Source organism: Gossypium hirsutum, chromosome A06, assembly GCF_007990345.1.
Source record: "Gossypium hirsutum isolate 1008001.06 chromosome A06, Gossypium_hirsutum_v2.1, whole genome shotgun sequence".
Classification (NCBI taxonomy): domain Eukaryota; kingdom Viridiplantae; phylum Streptophyta; class Magnoliopsida; order Malvales; family Malvaceae; genus Gossypium; species Gossypium hirsutum.
In genome coordinates, this window is record NC_053429.1 from 73,780,791 (window position 1) to 73,799,325 (window position 18,535).

Below are 18,535 nucleotides of genomic sequence, written 5' to 3' on the forward strand. Positions count from 1 at the left end.
TCCAAGGCATCGGCTCTCCCTCCATCTCTAAGGTACCTACACACCATTTTGGCTCACACATTAATAGGAAGGCGAGAGAGCATTGGCATCGTCAACACTCACGATGCCTACTTTCTATGGTGCATGTCGTACGGGCACGTTATCGACCTTGCCTATTTCATTGCCCTCGCCATTCAACACCAGACAGAGCGGTATAGGAAGGGGGTCATATCCATTGGCCCCTACGTTACTCGGTTGGCTCGACACTTCGGGCTCCTCAACACCACGGCCCAGGAATCATCCTTGACCCTCATTGGCCAGATGTCTCCACAAAGTATCTCAAGCATGCTAAGCATGAGGATGATCGAAAAGTACCGAGGAACCTACCATCCTCAATATCGTCTCACCCAATCTACCGAGGAGAAGGCCCCCAAGGACATTATTGATGATGTCCCTCCATAGCACGAGGACCCATCGTCTCAGCCACCACCACCCTCTCATCTAGTTCATGCGGCGGCTTCATACGCTGACATTTCTAAGCACCTCACTCGATTCGAGCAGCAGTGTTTTCAATGATTTGACGACATTGATGCTACTCTAAAGCAGATCTGTCAGCACCTCCACATCTCATCACCACCCCCACCTCGTAACCATCTAGCGATGAAGATGTTTAAAAACTTTCATTTATTATTTTATGTTTTTACTTTTATATTATTTTAAGACTACTTTTTATTTTTTCATTCATCTTATTTTTATTAGGATTTATAATTTTTATTTAACAATTTTGAATTTCGGCTATTTCCTACCGGGTAATCATTCTTCCTTATATATTTTCTAAAAGAGTTCCTGATGCTATCACAGTTATAAAAAGCTCTAAAGCTCACTATTACTCAGGGACTCGAAACTCCATTGCGAAAAGTTCTCCAGGACCGCCATGTCTTACTCGACAATGACCATAACCAACTTCAGATATAATATTCTTTTGGGGCAGGACTTATGGACTAATGAACGTTTACCACTATCAGAGTATCCTCCTCCATCCTCACGGCAATTATTCTTTGAAACTCCAGTTCAAGGAAATTCATTCATCATTCAGGAAGTTTCACTTTTCTCCCTATCTTATGAACTTACACTTACATTTGTCAAAATATCTATCTTTGTACATTGAGGACAATGTAGATCTTAAGTGTGGGGGTATTCATTTTATTATCAGAAAAATCCCTAAATAACTGCATTATTCTCTTGAAAAGCTCTCATATCATATTTAGGAAAAATTTTGATTGATTTATGATTTTGATTGATATATCTTGAATTGAAACATAGACATTTATGCATTGATTGTTTAAACTTAAGACATTAGGGAATCAAGCATGATAAGTTGATTTTTAAGAATTTAAAATTTTAGGTTGTTTTCCCAAAGTTTAGGTATTACTTTGAGTTGGAATTCAAAAGTTTTAAACATCAAAAAGTCATAATTTTTGTGAGATTTTGAGCCTTCAAGAGCATCTATTAATTCTTTCATTCGCACTTTCATTATGAGTTCATCAGTATTGAACTGTTATTCTAGAACTTGCTTGATTATGCATGTTAAGACCACACTATTTGATTTGATATGTCAAAATGAGAAAGGCACTTAGGATTAACCTACTCATGTCATGAAAATCCTACATCCATGATTAACCCTTAGTAAACCCCGTTGAGCTAACAAGCCATTTCTTGTATTACCCTTAATATTAACCCTTAACCCGTTATTGTTGAAATCCCCTAAATTAAATTTGATCCCTATTTTTGTCGAGATTTGAATTGAAATAGTTGCTCAGCTATGTCTTGTTCTTAAAAGTTAAACTATGTTATTTTGCTTGTTCTTAAAATAAATGTGTATACACATTAGTAGTATCTTTTGTTTTTGAGCTTAAGTATTTAAATTCCATATTTTGAGAAGAAGCTTTGTTGTACGCAAGTGATGATTAAATCTTTTTCTAGTTAAGTGATTTTTTAATTCAATCTCGATTCTAACCGTTTCTTTCAGCTTGTGACCACACCCTCTAACTAAAGCCACGTTACAACCCTCTAAAGAACTTTTGATTGATGTCTCATCTCAATTTATAGTGGTGGAGATTTGATTTTCATGTAAGCTTATGGTAATAACTTTTCATATTGACTGATGAGTGCTACTTTCATTGTCCTTAAACACTTTGAGTGATTTGAGTGAATCTTTAGTGACGATGTTAAACTCCGTGAGATTTTGAATCGAGGTAACCACTTAGATAAAGAGAGATGCCTACGTTTTGCATGATTAGATACTTAAATTGGAATGTTTGAAGCTCTAATGTTTTTTTAGTTGAATTCTCAATGTATGATTACCTGTGGATTATTTTGAGATATTTTTTATAGAGATTATAACTTGAGAAGGATTTATTTTGATTATGAGTTGAGGATTTTGCTTGAGGACAAGCAAATGCTTAAGTGTGGGGGTATTTGATAAACCGTAATTTATACATATTTTTACCCCATGCTTAACACTTTTTATGGATGATTTTTCCTTAGAATTGGTGAATTCGATGCTCCTAATGCTTTAATTTCATGTTTTATACTTAGTGAGCATAAGAGAGCGAAAGGAACGAGAAACGGGCCAAAAATAGAGAAAATTGCGTAATGACATCTCTTCTTTTGTGCAAATGGATTTAGAAATACTCTACGATGCATGAGAGAGATACAAGGACCTTTTGAGAAGGTGCCCTCACCATGGGTTACCGATTTGGCTATAGGTTCAAACGTTGCATAATGGCCTGAATCCTTTGACTCGAAAAATGATTGATGTAGCCGTTGGAGGAACTATCAATAATAAGACACCTGAGGCGACTTACGAATTTATTGAGGAGATGTCACTAAATAACTATCAGTGGCAAGTTATGAGAACAAAGTCGACGAAAGTAGCCGGTGTTTTCAACCTCGACGTGGTTACTATGCTATCTAACCAAGTAGAACTCTTAAATAAAAAGATTGAAAATTTATGTGATTCTACTCAGGTACATCCAATCATGAGGTGCGATTCGAATGGAGGAAGAGCATGCACAAAATATCAACCTTTCAACCCTAGCATCGAGGAGGACCAAGTCCAATATATGGGTAACAATAACTTTAAGCCCCAAAATAACCCATATAGTAACACTTATAATGCCACAACATCCTTCGGGTTTTCAACAATCACCTTACCAGCAAGAAAAGAAGCTAAACCTTGATGAGATGTTAACAAAATTTATCTCAGTGTCAGAAACTTGTTTCCAGAATACCGAGACAGTTCTTAAGAATCAACAAGCGTCAATCCAAGGGCTCGAAACTCAGATAGGCCAACTCGCCAAACTGATTTTTGAACGACCACAAGGTAGTTTGCCAAGTAACACTGAATCTAACCCAAGGGAGCAAATCAATGCAATTACCATTCAAGATGCGGAAGGGCTAGGTGCACCTGAACCAGAATTGAAGCAAGAAACTATAGTAAGTAAAGGTAAGGGTGAGGTGGACCACAATGACCAAAAACCGATAAGTAAAGAATACAAACCTCGTGTGCCGTACCCAAACGCAACAAGTAAAGACCGCACAGAAGAACAATTCAGTAAATTCCTAAAATTTTTAAAAAGTTACATAGTAATTTACCGTTTATTAAAACTCTTTTGTAGATGCCAAACGCATTCAAAATCTTAAAGGAGCTTTTAACAAATAAACAAAAGTTGGATGAGGCGTCGCATGTGGAATTGAATGCAGTTTGCTTAGCCATATTACAGAATAAGCTACCCAATAAATTGAAAGATCCATGGAGTTTTACGATTCCTTATTTAATTGGTAGTTTAGATGTTCGTAATGCATTGGCTGACTTAGGGGCAAGCATTAATGTTATGGCTTATAAAATGTTTAAACAACTAGGTCTTGGGAAACCTAAACAAATTAGGATGAGCATTCAATTGGTTGATAAAACCATTAGATTTCCTAGGGGTATCATTGAAGATGTTCTTGTTAAGATCGATAAATTTAAATACCCAGTAGACTTTGTTGTTCTAGACATGGAAGAGGATAGTAACGTACCTTTAATTTTAGGACGACCATTTTTAGCGACTGCTAGAACCATTATTGGTGTTGGTACAGGTGAACTCACACTTTGTGTGGGAGACGAAACAATCACCCTTCAAGCTCGTAATTTGAGTAACACATCAAAAATTGAAGGTGGTTGTATAAATCATTCTGCTAGTACTGATCATGTGGTGAAACCTTGTAACACCCCGTACCCGAGACCGTTGCCGGAGTCGACCACGAGGTATTTACGGACTTATTTCATTGACTTACACAGTTTATTTTTTTTCAGACAAGCTGCCTAACTGCATTACAGTCACTTTAAAAATCATATCTCCAGTTCCGAAGCTCGAAAACTTATTCCGTAAATTTTTCCTGAAACTAGACTCATATATCCATCTACAAATTGTTTTCTAGAATTTTTAATCAGGCCAATTTGTACAGGTTATTAGTTAAAGTCTCCCCTGTTTCAGGGTTCGACTGCTCTAACCTTCATGCATTACGACTTATATATCTCCCTGTAAAGGGCTTCAATACTTATGTCGTTTGTTTCTAAGGAAACTAGACTCAAAAAGGAATCTATAAATATATGGCATGACTTCTAATTATCTCTGGTTAATTTATAGTGAATTTTCAAAGTCAGATCAGGGGCTCCATAAATTGCTCTGGCCCTGTTCCACGAAAACCTAAATATCTCTAAAAATACGACTCATATGATGGTTTCGTTTCTTCCATATGAAATTAGATTCATGAAGGTTCGATTAAATAATTTATTCAATATTTAATTCCATTCCTACTATTTTTAGTGATTTTTCAAATTTACATCACTGCTGCTGTCAGCATCTGCCTTTAAGGTAGACTTTACCTATTTCATAGTTCCATGATTCAACTAGCCCTTTAGCATATATAGCACAAAATATGATCATGATTAACCATTCCAATGGCCAATCGTTGCCAAGCATATCCACACCTCTCAATAACCATATACATACAAAATGATTATAACACTATGCTCAAAATATATAAGCCATTTTCGCATGGCTATCCAAATATATACAACACCAAAGTACTAGACTAATAACACAAGGGCAGTCCTATACATGCCATTAGCAGAGTTCAACTAAAAGAGTACCACAAGGGCTTTGATAGTGTGGACGACTTCGACTTTGACAAATCACGAGTCCGATAGCTGACGAACCAAAATCTATAAAACAGAGAATCAAAGAAACGGAATAAGCATTTAATGCTTAGTAAGTTTTGAGCAATGAAATTAGACACAATTGAAGTATAGCATTCATATGACTAAACGGATAATTTCATATACACACATTCTCAAAATCATACCTACTTCACATTACCAACCCTTATACTCATACATAAGAGATCAACTTAACCAAAAGTCGGAAGATCATTAATCGAGCGAATACTATTTAAAAGGAATCAACTAATCCAATGCATATACGAAACATACCTCATCGTGGAATTTTACGAGCATATTAATTGAAATTATTACAGCAAGATCGCTCATTCCCAAACCAAGTACCTTCGGGATTTAACCGGATATAGCTACTCGCTCAAATGCCTTCGGGACTTAGCCCGGATATAGTAGATAGCACAAATGCCTTCGGGACTTAGCCCGGATATAGTAACTAGCACAAATGCCTTCGGGACTTAGCCCGGAATTAGTAACTCTCACAAATGCCTTCGGGACTTAGCCCGGAATTAGTAATTCGCACAAATGCCTTCGGGACTTAGCCCGGAATTAGTCACTAGCACAAATGCCTTCGGGACTTAGCCCCGTTATCATCCGAATATTCATGCATATATCAGTAAATCATGACACATCTTTATTTCATTTTCATAACTAGAATTCAAACACAAGTCAACTATTAAGCATTCCCATTTTCGGCTCAATAGCCACATACAAACAGCATGATTTGGTTTGCTTTATGACATGATTTCTATGCACATACGGCTACCCATCATGCGTATAAACTAATTAACTCAACATATAATTCAAGTAGAATCATTATATCACCGTATATTTGTTATGATTATACATCATGACTTAATCAAATCGTAAACTAAGGTTCATTACTCGAAAACTTACCTCGGATGTTGTCGAACGATTTCGACGGCTATTCAATCACTTTTTCCTTCCCTTATCGGATTTAGTTCCCCTTTGCTCTTGAGCTTAATTTAACAATAAATTGATTTAATCATTTGAACATCAAAAAGAGAAACTCAAGGTACTTAACCCATATATACATTAGACATTAGAGTCACATGTATATGAAATCATGAATCAACTCAACATATTAGCCCACACTCTCTTTTAGCTGATTATCTAAGCCAAGATAAAAGCATCAATATGCTTGCCTCTAACCGAATACATGCAACACCAATCTACCTCATGTGGCCGAATATGCATGTCTATGTTGAGGCCGATTATATGCTTAATACTTCCTACAAATATGGTTACTTGTATTGACTACATACCATTTTGTTTCAAGTTCAAAACTCGGCTAATACACATATATACACTAGTAATCAAATACTGACATTTGCACTTCACCTTACTACCAATTCTCATCTACTTCCTACCATGGCCGAATGCATCAAGACACCATACCATTTCAATTTTGGTCATGGGTTAAACAAAGAACTTAATGTCTAACTCAAAAATGCTAAAAAGAAAATCCAAGAGTCATCAATCACCATCACATGTATAATTACAAAGCTTCACACTTAGCATGCAAATGACATCAACACAAGTCCACCTTAGCCAAAACTTAACTCATCTTCATGCCTTATCACCACAACATCAAACACCAACCAAGAAGGCAACACCCATGGCCGAGTATCATCTCCATCTATTAGCGAAGATTTAAACCATGGGCTAGGTAGAACTTCAGCTAACAACTAAAAATATGCATGAATCTCATGGAACAACATCAACATACCTTAGTCTAGTGAACCACCATAGCCGATTTTCTCCAAGCTCTTTCCCTTCTTTTTCTTTCTTCTATTCGGCCAAGTTGAACAACATGAGAACTTTTTCTTTTTTTTTCTTCATCATTTTCCTTTTCATTATTTTATTACCATGCTCCTTATTTTATCATTCCTCCCATGAAACACTAACATAGCATGTTTATAATACCTTTTTACCCATAGCATGGCCGGCCACCATCCCAAGTTTTGGGTATTTTGACATGAAAGGACAACATTTTCTAGCATGCATCAATAGGCCACTTTAACATTTGCCTAGCACATTTCTAAATTTTCTCACACAAGTCCTATTTAGCAAAATTCACTTACAATTAACAAAATTCAAACATGAAAATTTCACACATGCCTATATACATATAATAAGCATCAAATATAATGGTTAATTATTTTTATGACTCGGTCTTGTGGTCCCGAAACCACTTTCCGACTAGGGTCAATTTAGGGCTGTCACAAACCTTCTGTGCAGGAAACAGTTACAAAGAACGTATATAAGCCGTGTTCAAACAACAACAAGGGACCTATCTATGAAGAACGAAGGCTACAAATCGAGGAGCTAGATGAATGACGGACACAGACACTGAGAACACCTGATAGGCTAAAACCGAGCCAAGACGAGCTCAATACCTCACCAAATAAACTTAAGGTTGGAGACAAAGTACTACTAGATGCAGTAGATCCTCGTATTACCATTTCTGAAACTAATGAAGAAATTCTTCTTACGGTACTCAGTATTTTTTCATATGGTACAGTCAAGGTAAATCATCCCAAATTCGGCACATTTAAGGTAAACAATACTCGTCTTAAACCTTATGTTGATAAATTTTATATCAGGGATGAGGAGTGCAAACTCCTCGCTCCACCTTGACATGTAAAAGTGGGGTAGGTCGAGCTTAGACTATAAATAAGCGCTTATTGAGAGGCAACCCGAGCGTTAACTATTAATTTCTTTAAAATTTTAGTTTTTAACATCTAACATACTAACCAAATCATGGAACGCAGACTTTCTAAATACCATACGGCCAGGCACACGGGCGTGCATTAAGCCGTGTGAGAACAGGGCAAGATTTTTTCCCCAATACGGGATACGATAAGTTGCCACGGCCGTACGACATGGCTGTGGGCAAAACTGCCAATACAACACGGGTGTACAACATGCTCGTGCCTTGAAACCGTGGTTGAAACTGAGAATGTAACATGGGCATGCGACACGCCCGTGCCCTCCACCCGTGGTCGACACTGTCAAAACAAACACGGGCTGGGCCGAATGTCAGACGCATCCAAATTCAAAATTTGCGAAACACACGGGCAAAAATTAGACACGGATGTGTGCCCCAAAATCTATATAAACCCCTTACTATTCATCATCTCCCTCCCTAAAAATCCCTAACCCTAGCTGCTGCAACTCCACACACCTTACCCCCACGCCCGTGCGCTGCCTACAACACGGATTTCGATGCCCCAAGTTCCTTCTTTTTGCATTTGTTTACTCTTTTCTCTCTATTTTTGTTCAAATAAGTTGCTTATTTCATGATTCCTTTGCTATATTGAACTATTTTTGAATATTCATAGTTAGAATAGTAAAATAATAGTGCTTGTTTAATAAAAATTTTTGTAATTTAAATTACTCTATTATGCTATACTCTTCCATTTTTCCTTGTTTCCATGAAATTTATGCCTACTCACACGTATTCATTCATTATTTCCATAATCCTCTAACTTGATATATTTAGTGGTTTTAGTTTTTATCATCTCATACGTAAATCTCATAAAATATTCATATTTAGCCTTGATTTTCCATACTATTCTTCGGCCATATTGATTGAACTTCAATTTTTCAATGCAGGTACAATGTCATCCTTACGTGGTAAGAAGACCGCTGTTCCCGCCTCGAAAAAGAGGAAATGAGCAGTGTCATCCTCGGGTCCTACCAATGAGATTAGGCATCCATTCCTCTAGGTTGCATTGGGACCTCAGGAGGAATTATAGCATATATTACAGACCTAACCCCTAGGTGTGGGCCATTGCATTGACTAGGCCGCACTCGAGCAGATTCAATTGGCTGACGCGGTCTGAGCCCTCCTAATGACTGACCCGTAAGGACTCTTCTTCGAGATCGTTGAACCGACGTACCTCGACTTTACATTAGAACTCTGCTCGACTTTCCATCTTCAGACTGTCATGACCAACTTTGACTATCCTGGAACAGTCCAGTTTAGCCTCCGTGGTCTAGTACGTCAGTTGAGCGTACCCGAGTTCGGGATTGCACTAGGGTTGTACATGGATGAGTTTATGGATGACAATGACCTCGACACCCTCCACTGCCACATCCACTACTCCCCCTCAACATGTTGGAGAGATCTCATCCCTACCTTGGCCACCTACGATCCTAGCCGCTCTAAGGCACCAGCTCACCCTCCTTCCTTGAGCTATCTACACACCATATTGGCTCATACTCTGACAGGGAGACGAGAGAGCACCAGCGTCGTCACCAGCCATGACGCCTATTTCTTATGGAGTAATGGCGAACGGGCACGTCATCGACCTTGCCTACTTTATTGCCTTCACCATTTGCCACCAGACGGAGCGGCACAGGAGATGGGTCATCTCTATCGGGCCCTATGTGACTCGATCTCAGCACTTCGGGTTCCTCAATACAGTAGTCAGTCACCCTACCTCACTCTCATCGGCCAGATGTCCTCACATGGCATCTTGAGCATGCTAAGTATGAGGATGATTGAGAAACGACATGGCACATACCCTCCTCAATACCACCTCGCCCAGTCCACCGATGAGGAGGACCTAGAGGACATTCCTGATGATGTTCCTCCACATCACAAAGATCCACCGACTCAGCCACCACCCCCCTCTCGTCCATTTTATGCAACGGCTTCATACGCGGACATCTCTGAGCGCCTTACTCGATTCGAGCAACAGTGTTTTCAACGCTTTGATAACATTGATGCTACTCTACAGTAGATTTGTCAGCACTTCCACATTTCATCGCCACCCCTATCTCATGAACCATCTAGCGATGAAGATGTTTAAAAACTTTTGTTTATTATTTTATGATTTTACTTTTATTCTATTTTAAGACTACTTTTTATTTTTCTTTAAACTTATTTTTATTAGGTTTTATAATTATTATTTTACAATTTTAAATTTTGGCTATTTCATTACGAGTAATTCTACTTCCTTATATTTCCTAAAAAGTTCCTGATTCTATCACAGTTATAAAAAGCTCCAAAGCTCATCATCGCATAGGAACTAAAAACTCCACCGGGAAAGGTTCTCCACGACTGCCATGTCCTGCTCGACCACGACCATAGCTACCACCAGATATAATATTCTTTTTGCGCAGGACTTATGGACTAATGAACCTCTACCACCACTGGAGTATCCTCCTCCACTCTCACGCCGATTATTCTCCAAAACTCCAATTCAAGGAATTCATTCATCATTCAAGAAATTTCACTTCTCTCCCTATCTTATGATTATAAATATATCTTTTTTAATATATCTATCTTTGTACATTGAGGGAAATGTACATCTTAAGGTGGGGGGTCTTTTATATCATCATTAGAAATCCCTGAATTGTGTCTTATTCTCACGTGAATCACTCATATCACTATTAGAATGAATTTTAATTAATTTATGATTTTTATTGATATGTCTTGAATTAAAACATAGGCATTTATGCATTGAGTGTTTAAACTTTAAGACATTAAGGAATCAAGCATGATAAGTTGATTTTTGAAGAATTAAAAACTTTTAGGTTGTTTTTCCCAAGTTTAGGTATTATTTTGAGTTGAAATTCACAGGTTTAAACATAAAAAAGCCATAGTTTTTGTGAGATTTTGAGCCTTTAGAGCATCTATTATTTCTTTCATGCTCACTTTTATTGTTGCTTTGAGTGCGTCAGTATTGAATTGTTATTCTAGAACTTGCTTGATTATACATGTCAAGACCACACCATTTGATTTGATATGTCAAGATGACAAAGACACTTAGGTTTAACCCACTCACTCCACAAAAGCCTACCTTCATAATTAACCTTTAGTGAACCCCTTGAGCCTAACAAACCATTAATTTATTTACCCTCAATATTAACTCATAACCCATTATTGTTGAAATCCCCTAATTTGATCCCTATTTTTGTCAAGATTTGATTTGAACTAATTGCTTAGCTATGTTTTGTTCTTCTATGTATTTGACTTGTTCTTTAAAAAAGAAAACAACAACAACAACAACAACAATACTTATATACATATTAGTAGTAATTCGCCATTTTTTAAGCTTGAGTGTTAATTCCATATTCTGAGAAGAAGCTCACTTGTATTCAACTGATGACTAGTCATTTTTCTAGCTAGCTATTGAAACCCTTTTTTATTTTGAAAGCAATAGGGATCGACTTTGAAAAACAAAAATGTGGAGTCGCCACCAATCTCTTGATTTAGGTGTGACTGGACCACCTATTAGAACACTTTATTTAATGAAAAATAAATTTGGTTTATGTAAAATAAAAAAAACGGGTTCGGGAGTCGGTTACACATGAGGAAGGGTTAGCACCCTCATTACGCCCAAAAATTGGTACCAAATTGATTTGATGCTATCCTTATATCAAAAGTTTTTTAAAGAAAAGATTTTTCCAAAGTATGATTTTTTAAAAAAAAAACTGTTTGAATAGCTCAAAGTAGTGGTAAAAAATCTCTCGTTTCAAAGATATGCAGTATCATACCCAGTACGATTGGATACGATCCTTTATATCTTTAAAATACGATTGATTGTTGACTTTTAAAAACTTGTAAAAATTATAAAAAGGTTATCCAAATATTTGGTTCACCGAAAAATCATACCCAGTACGATTGAGCACGATTTTCCGAATTCCCCACATATTGGATATTGTCTTATTTCAAAATTTTTGAATGGTAGAAAATTGGAAATTTGCTCAAAAATACGTTTATTTGTTTTAAAATAAATGAAATATTTAATGCATTGCAACAAAACGTTTGCATGGGAAAGGATTTATGAACATGAAATAATAAGATACAACTAGACACAAGTAATAAATCCAACTATTCTAAGTACAATGTGACCAAATTTTTGATCATTGATGGAGAACAATTTATATAACAAATAAAATCATGAAGGAATAATATATAACAACAATATACATAATCTAATATAACACAATCAATACAAGATATACAGAATAAAATGAAGATTTAAAAAACGAGTCAAGTTTACAATAACAATGATCACACAATATATAACATATGACTTATGGAATTAATGAGTTTGAAACTACTTGCAAAAGCAAATTAGAGCTATGTATGAAGTTATGAAAATATATACTATAGGATGAAGATTTGTAAATCAAGAAATATTCAAAGGGGCTAAAAATATTTATTAAAGTATATAAAAGAAAATTTAAATAATGTATGGGATAAAAAAAATATAATAACATAAAATTGTAAGAAATACATACAATAACTTTTCAAAAACATATACACATAAATAGATTTAGAAATAATTACTTGTAAAAATAAAAAAAATAAAAAATAGAAAAATGCACTTAATAAGGCCTTTAAAATTAAATTAACTTCATTATAAATTATATATAATAGACTTGAAAATATATTTATATGTACAAAATAGACTATATGCATAAAAGAAATACATGCAATAGATTTACAAAAACATATGTATACATAAATGGATTTAGAAATAATTACTTGTAAAAACATGCACTTAATAATGCCTTTTAGATTAAATTAATTTTACTATAAATTATATAGACTTGAAAATATACTTATATGCACAAAGTAGACTATATGCTCAAAATGTATGGATTTATATATATATATAAATATAGATTAAATTTATGTACCAATATTTCCTTATGTATAATGGTTAAGTAACATATAAAACATGTGTAATTTCCTTTTCGTCAACAAATATATATGTATAAGTGTGTTAGCAAATTCAAAACATTTAAATGTATGCAGTAATTTAATGTTGATACTATTCATGAAAAAAAGCTAATTTTATTATCGGATATATATATGTATAATAATGTATAAATCATTACATAAAACAGTATACAACATGTGAAAATACAATTACCCAAATTACAACAAATAAGTAAACTAATAATACAAATGATACAATTAATACAAACATTACAAATAATATAAATGATATAATAAAAATAAAATTTTAAAAAAATCTACTAAAGTAACACAAAATATACAAGTAAATAAGTCTGAATTTAAAACTATAAAATGAATCTAAACAAATTACTTAATTGAAATCAAAGTAAAATATAAAAAAAAATTACAAATGAAATAAACTACTAATAATAAAATAAGGACCCATATATAACACGCGTGAATTCACAGGGACCAAGATTAAAATTATCCCTGATCCTAAAACATTGCGTTGAGACGTGGGCTAAAATGAAAGGGCATACAAATTTTAGAGAAAATTTCTAAGATAAACGAAGTATAAACAGAGGCCAATTGAAAATAGGCATGAAAGAGGAGGACCAAATGCGCTATTAACCCATTTGAAGCAAAAGCAAGCGGATTCAATTCTCAGATTGGGTCAACACGCACAGACCCACTTTTTACATGATGATGTTTCCACATTTAATGCTACCTTTTAATTTTTTTTCTTTTCAAAATTCAACTTAACCTTCCATTTTCCTAAAACATAAATTTTCTCCCCTATCACTAGGGTTTGGCTCAACATGTAGCCGCCCAAACCATCATTTACTTGATGGCCAACGGAGCACCAATGGTGACCAGATTTTGTCAATGGAAGTCACGCCCATGGAGATCTGATAAGTGCACTCCTTCTCCCTTTTCTTTTCTTTTCTTAAAAAAAAAACCTTAAAATCCCATACTATTTTACCAAAAGCAAAATGAAGTTTAAAAAGAACATCCACTTTAGCCCGAATCAGCCTCGAGATCTCCCTTCAACTTCGACATCAACAAAACAAAGAGAAGAACTCCATGGTGTTTTTTGCACGGTAACACTTCCTTTCCCTTGTTTTAAAAAAAATGCAATGATGAAGCACTTCCAGAAAAGAAATCAAGAAAGAAGAAAAAACTAGAAAAGCTAAAATCACCTTAAAATGTTGATTAATTTCTCTCTATTTGATTTGCCTGTGTATGCGTATAGTTCGCGTACCATGTACAGTACAAGTGAGGGCTTTTTATAGTCGGAAAAATAACAATTTAAAAATTATAGAAATCTATTTTGTATTCTGTTATTGCCGCTTCTCGTGCATTCGATTGCAGGTATGGCCGTACGAAGGAGATGACCCGAATGGCGTGGAGGCCGTGTGCAGGGATCTCATGTGGGAAGCCAACCCTCTGCTGCCCTTCTAGTGTATTCCAGGAGCTTCTGGAGTTCTTGGCTACTGAAATTCTTTTTTCTTTTGGGTTCTTTTGGGTTTGGGCTAGGTTTAGGATATGGGTTTATGAATTTGGGTTAAAATTGTATTTGGGCTGGTATAAACTCTTTATTTGGGCCTAAAAAATTTGTAAAAGGACATTGGTAATGGACTTTTATTGGTTTTCATCTTAATTTATTTTTTTGTTTTTGTTTATTTTTATTTTTGGTTTTTTTAGCCCGGGCGAAATGGGCCAATTACAGTTGTCCCTCTTTGCTCATTGTCATGTAACGAGAATAGAGCAAAGAATTTAAATAGGACCAATTTGGCCCGGTTTTGTTGAATCTTGACTGTGCTTTTAGGGAAATAAGATGGTGACTCAATTTTGCCCCATGGCTGATAAGATCTTCAACCTTTAGTCTGCTTCCTTGCTACATCAGGAAGATAAGACTCATTCTTCAACCTGCTCTCTTGCTACCTCAGAGAGATGAGGCTGGTGGTCAAATCTGCTCCATTGTCGATACATGGAGATAAGATTCACTATTCTCGATCTGCTCCACTGCAATCTTAGGGAGATAAAATCTTCAATTCTCAGTCTGCTTCCCTGCTACCTCAGGAAGATAAGACTCATTGTTTAACCTGCTCTCTTGCTACCTCAGGAAGATAAGACTCATTGTTTAACCTGCTCTCTTGCTACCTCAGAGAGATGAGGTTTGGTGGTAAAATCTACTTCATTGCCGATACATGGATATAAGATTCACCATCTGCGAAGATCTGCTCCGCTGTAACTTCAGGGAAATAAGATCTTTATGTAACGCCTCGTACCCGAGACCGTTTCTGGAGTCGAACACGAGGTGTTAATGAACTTAATTCATTTACTTACACAGTTCATTTCGAAATTTTCAGGCAAGCTGGCTAACTGCATCACAGCCACTTTAAAAATCATATCTCGAGTTCCAAAACTCGGAAATTGATTTCGTAAATTTTTTCTGAATCTAGACTCATATATCCATCTACAAATTTTTTTCTAGAATTTTTGGTTGGGCCAATTAGTACAGTTTATTATTTAAATTCTCCCCTGTTTCAGGGTTCGACTACTCTGAACTTCATGCATTACGACTTAGATATCTCCCTGTACAGAGCTTCAATACTTATTTCGTTTGTTTCTAATGAAACTAGACTCAAAAAGGAATCTGTACATATAAAGCATGACTTCTAATTATCTCTGGTTAATTTATGGTGAATTTCCAAAATCAGAACAGGGGATCCAGAAAACGCTCTGGCCCTGTTTCATGAAAACTTAAACATCTCATAAAATACGGTTCATATGGTCGTTTTGTTTCTTTCATATGAAAATAGACTCATCAAGATTCAATTACATAATTTATTCACTATTTAATTTCATTCCTACTATTTTTAGTAATTTTTCAAATTCACATCACTGCTGCTATCAGCATCTATTCTAAGGTAAATTTTACCTATTTCATAATTTTCCATGAATCAATTAGTAAATTGACATACATCATTTTCAAGTATAATCACAATTAGCCATGTCGTACGTAGCACCAATAGGACCATGATTGGCCATTCCAATGGCTAATCATTACGAACATTTCCACACCACTTAATAACCATATCATAAGACCATATATACAAAATGACCATAATGTTATACTGAAAATATACAAGTCATTTTCGCATGGCTATACAAATATACATTACCAAAAGATACTTAATTAACAACAAGGGTCAGCCCTATACATGCCATTATCAAAATTCAACTAAAAGAGTACCAAAGGGGTTTAGATAGTGTGGACGATTTCGACTTTGACACTCCCGAGTCCGATAGCTGACGAACAAAATCTATAAAACAGAGAATTAAAGCAACAGAATAAGCATTTTGATGCTTAGTAAGTTTTAAGTAATGAAATTATTTACAACTAAGGTATAGCGTTCGTATGACTAAATGAACAATTGCATATACGCATATTCCCAAAATCATGTTTACTTCACGCTTCAACCATTATATTCATACACTCAGGATCAAACCTGACTAAAGGCCGGAAGCTTGTTAATCAATTGAGCGAATACTATTTAAAAGGAATCAACCTTTTCACTACATATACGAAACATACCTTATCTGTAACACCCCGAACCCGAGACCGTCACCGGAGTCGAACACGAGGTGTTAACAGACTTTTTTAAAAAATAATTTCCCAGACACTGCCAATCTGCGTACTAGTCGCTTTAAAAATCATATCTTGAGTTCCGAAACTCGGAATCCAGTTCCGTAAATTTTCCCTGAAACTAGACTCATATGCCCATCTACATATTTTTTTCTAGAATTTTTGGTTGGGCCAATTAGTACAGTTTATTAGTCAAAGTCTCCCATGTTACAGGGATCGACTACACTGACCTTTGCGCATTACGACTTGGATATCTCCCTGTACAGGGCTTCAATACTGATGCCGTTTGCTTCTATAGAAACTAGACTCAGAGAGGAATCTATACATATATGGCTTGACTCCTAATTGTCTCTGGTTAATTTATAATAAATTTCCAAAGTCGGAACAGGAAATCCAGAAACCGTTCTGGACCTGTCTCACAAGAACCTGAATATCTCATAACATACTGTCCGTATGATTGTTTCGTTACTAGCCTATGAAAATAGATTCATCAAGTTCGTTTACATAATTTATTCACTATTTAATTCCATTCCTACTATTTTTAGTGAATTTCCAAATCTACATCACTGCTGCTGTCAGCATCTGCCTTTAAGGTAGACTTTACCTATTTCATAGTTTCCATGATTCAACTAGCCCTTTTAGCATAAATAGCACAATTTATGATAATGATTAACCATCCCCATGGCCAATCCTTGTCAAGCATATCCACACCTCTCAATAACCATACCCATACCAAATGATTATAACATTATACTCAAACATATATAAGCCATTTTCGCATGGCTATCCAAAATTATACAAGTCCAAAGGGTCCATGACCCACAACGAACGGGTAGTCCTATACATGCCATTTCGAAGTTCAACCAAAATTGTACCAAAAAAAAGGGGGGGCTTTGATAGTGTGGGCGACTTCAACTTCAAAATCCCGAGTCCGATAGCTGGAGAACCAAATCTATAAAACAGAGAGCCAAAGCAACGGGGTAAGCATTTTAAAGCTTAGTAAGTTTCAAGTAATGAAATCGGCTGTGACTAATGTATTACATTCACATAGCTAAATGGATCACTTTATTAATACACATTCTCATACACATACTTACTTCACACTTCATCAACAGATACACACAAGGTATTAACCTATCTAAAAGTCGAAAGTTCGTTAGTCGATTGAACGAATACTATTAAAAACGAATCGACTTTTCCGATGCATACAAACACATACCTTATCATTTGGGTTTTTCGAGCGTTTTAATTGAATTTATTACAGCACAACACGCTCACCTTCGAACCCAAGTTTCTTCGGAATTTAGCCGGATATAACCACAAGCACAAATGCCTTCGGGTCTTAGCCCGGATTTAGTAACTCGCACAAATGCCTTCGGATCTTAGTCCGGATAAAATCACTAGCACAATTGCCTTCGGGTCTTAACCCGGGTATAGCAACTCGCACAAATGCCTTCGGGTCTTAGCCCGGATAAAATCACTAGCACAATTGCCTTCGGGACTTAGCCCGGATATCATTCAAATGCTCATGCACACATATATCAACAATCATGACACATCCATATTTCATTTTCGTTACTAAGGCTCAAACACAAAGCATTTATTTAATCTTTCCAATATCGGCTCAATAGCCACACACAAGGAGCATGATTTCAATTGGCTTTATAACATAGGCTCTATGCACATTCGGCTATCCGTCATAGTATGACTAATCATTTCAATATAATTCAAGTAGGGTCATTACTCGAAGACTTACCTCGGATGTTGTCGAACAACTTTAATGGCTATTCAATTACTTTTTCCTTCCCTTTGTCGGATTTAGTTCCCCTTTGCTCTTGAGCTTAAAGAATACAAATAGGAGTATTCAATATTTAAACCAATAATATGAATTTATTTA

The 18,535-nt window shown here is 35.8% G+C and overlaps 1 long non-coding RNA gene and 1 other non-coding gene across 2 annotated transcripts; one reads left to right on the top strand and one right to left on the bottom strand.

Annotated features, from left to right (window-relative positions):
* Nucleotides 1-2,624: 2,624 nt before the first annotated feature.
* Nucleotides 2,625-2,731, bottom strand: LOC121230976 (small nucleolar RNA R71). Its single transcript, XR_005929047.1, has one exon. It is a non-coding gene; the product is annotated as a small nucleolar RNA R71 (small nucleolar RNA).
* A 10,792-nt stretch (nucleotides 2,732-13,523) lies between these two features.
* Nucleotides 13,524-14,646, top strand: LOC107911454 (uncharacterized). Its single transcript, XR_001687890.2, has 2 exons — nucleotides 13,524-14,086; nucleotides 14,358-14,646. It is a non-coding gene; the product is annotated as an uncharacterized lncRNA (long non-coding RNA).
* The last annotated feature ends 3,889 nt before the right edge of the window (nucleotides 14,647-18,535 follow it).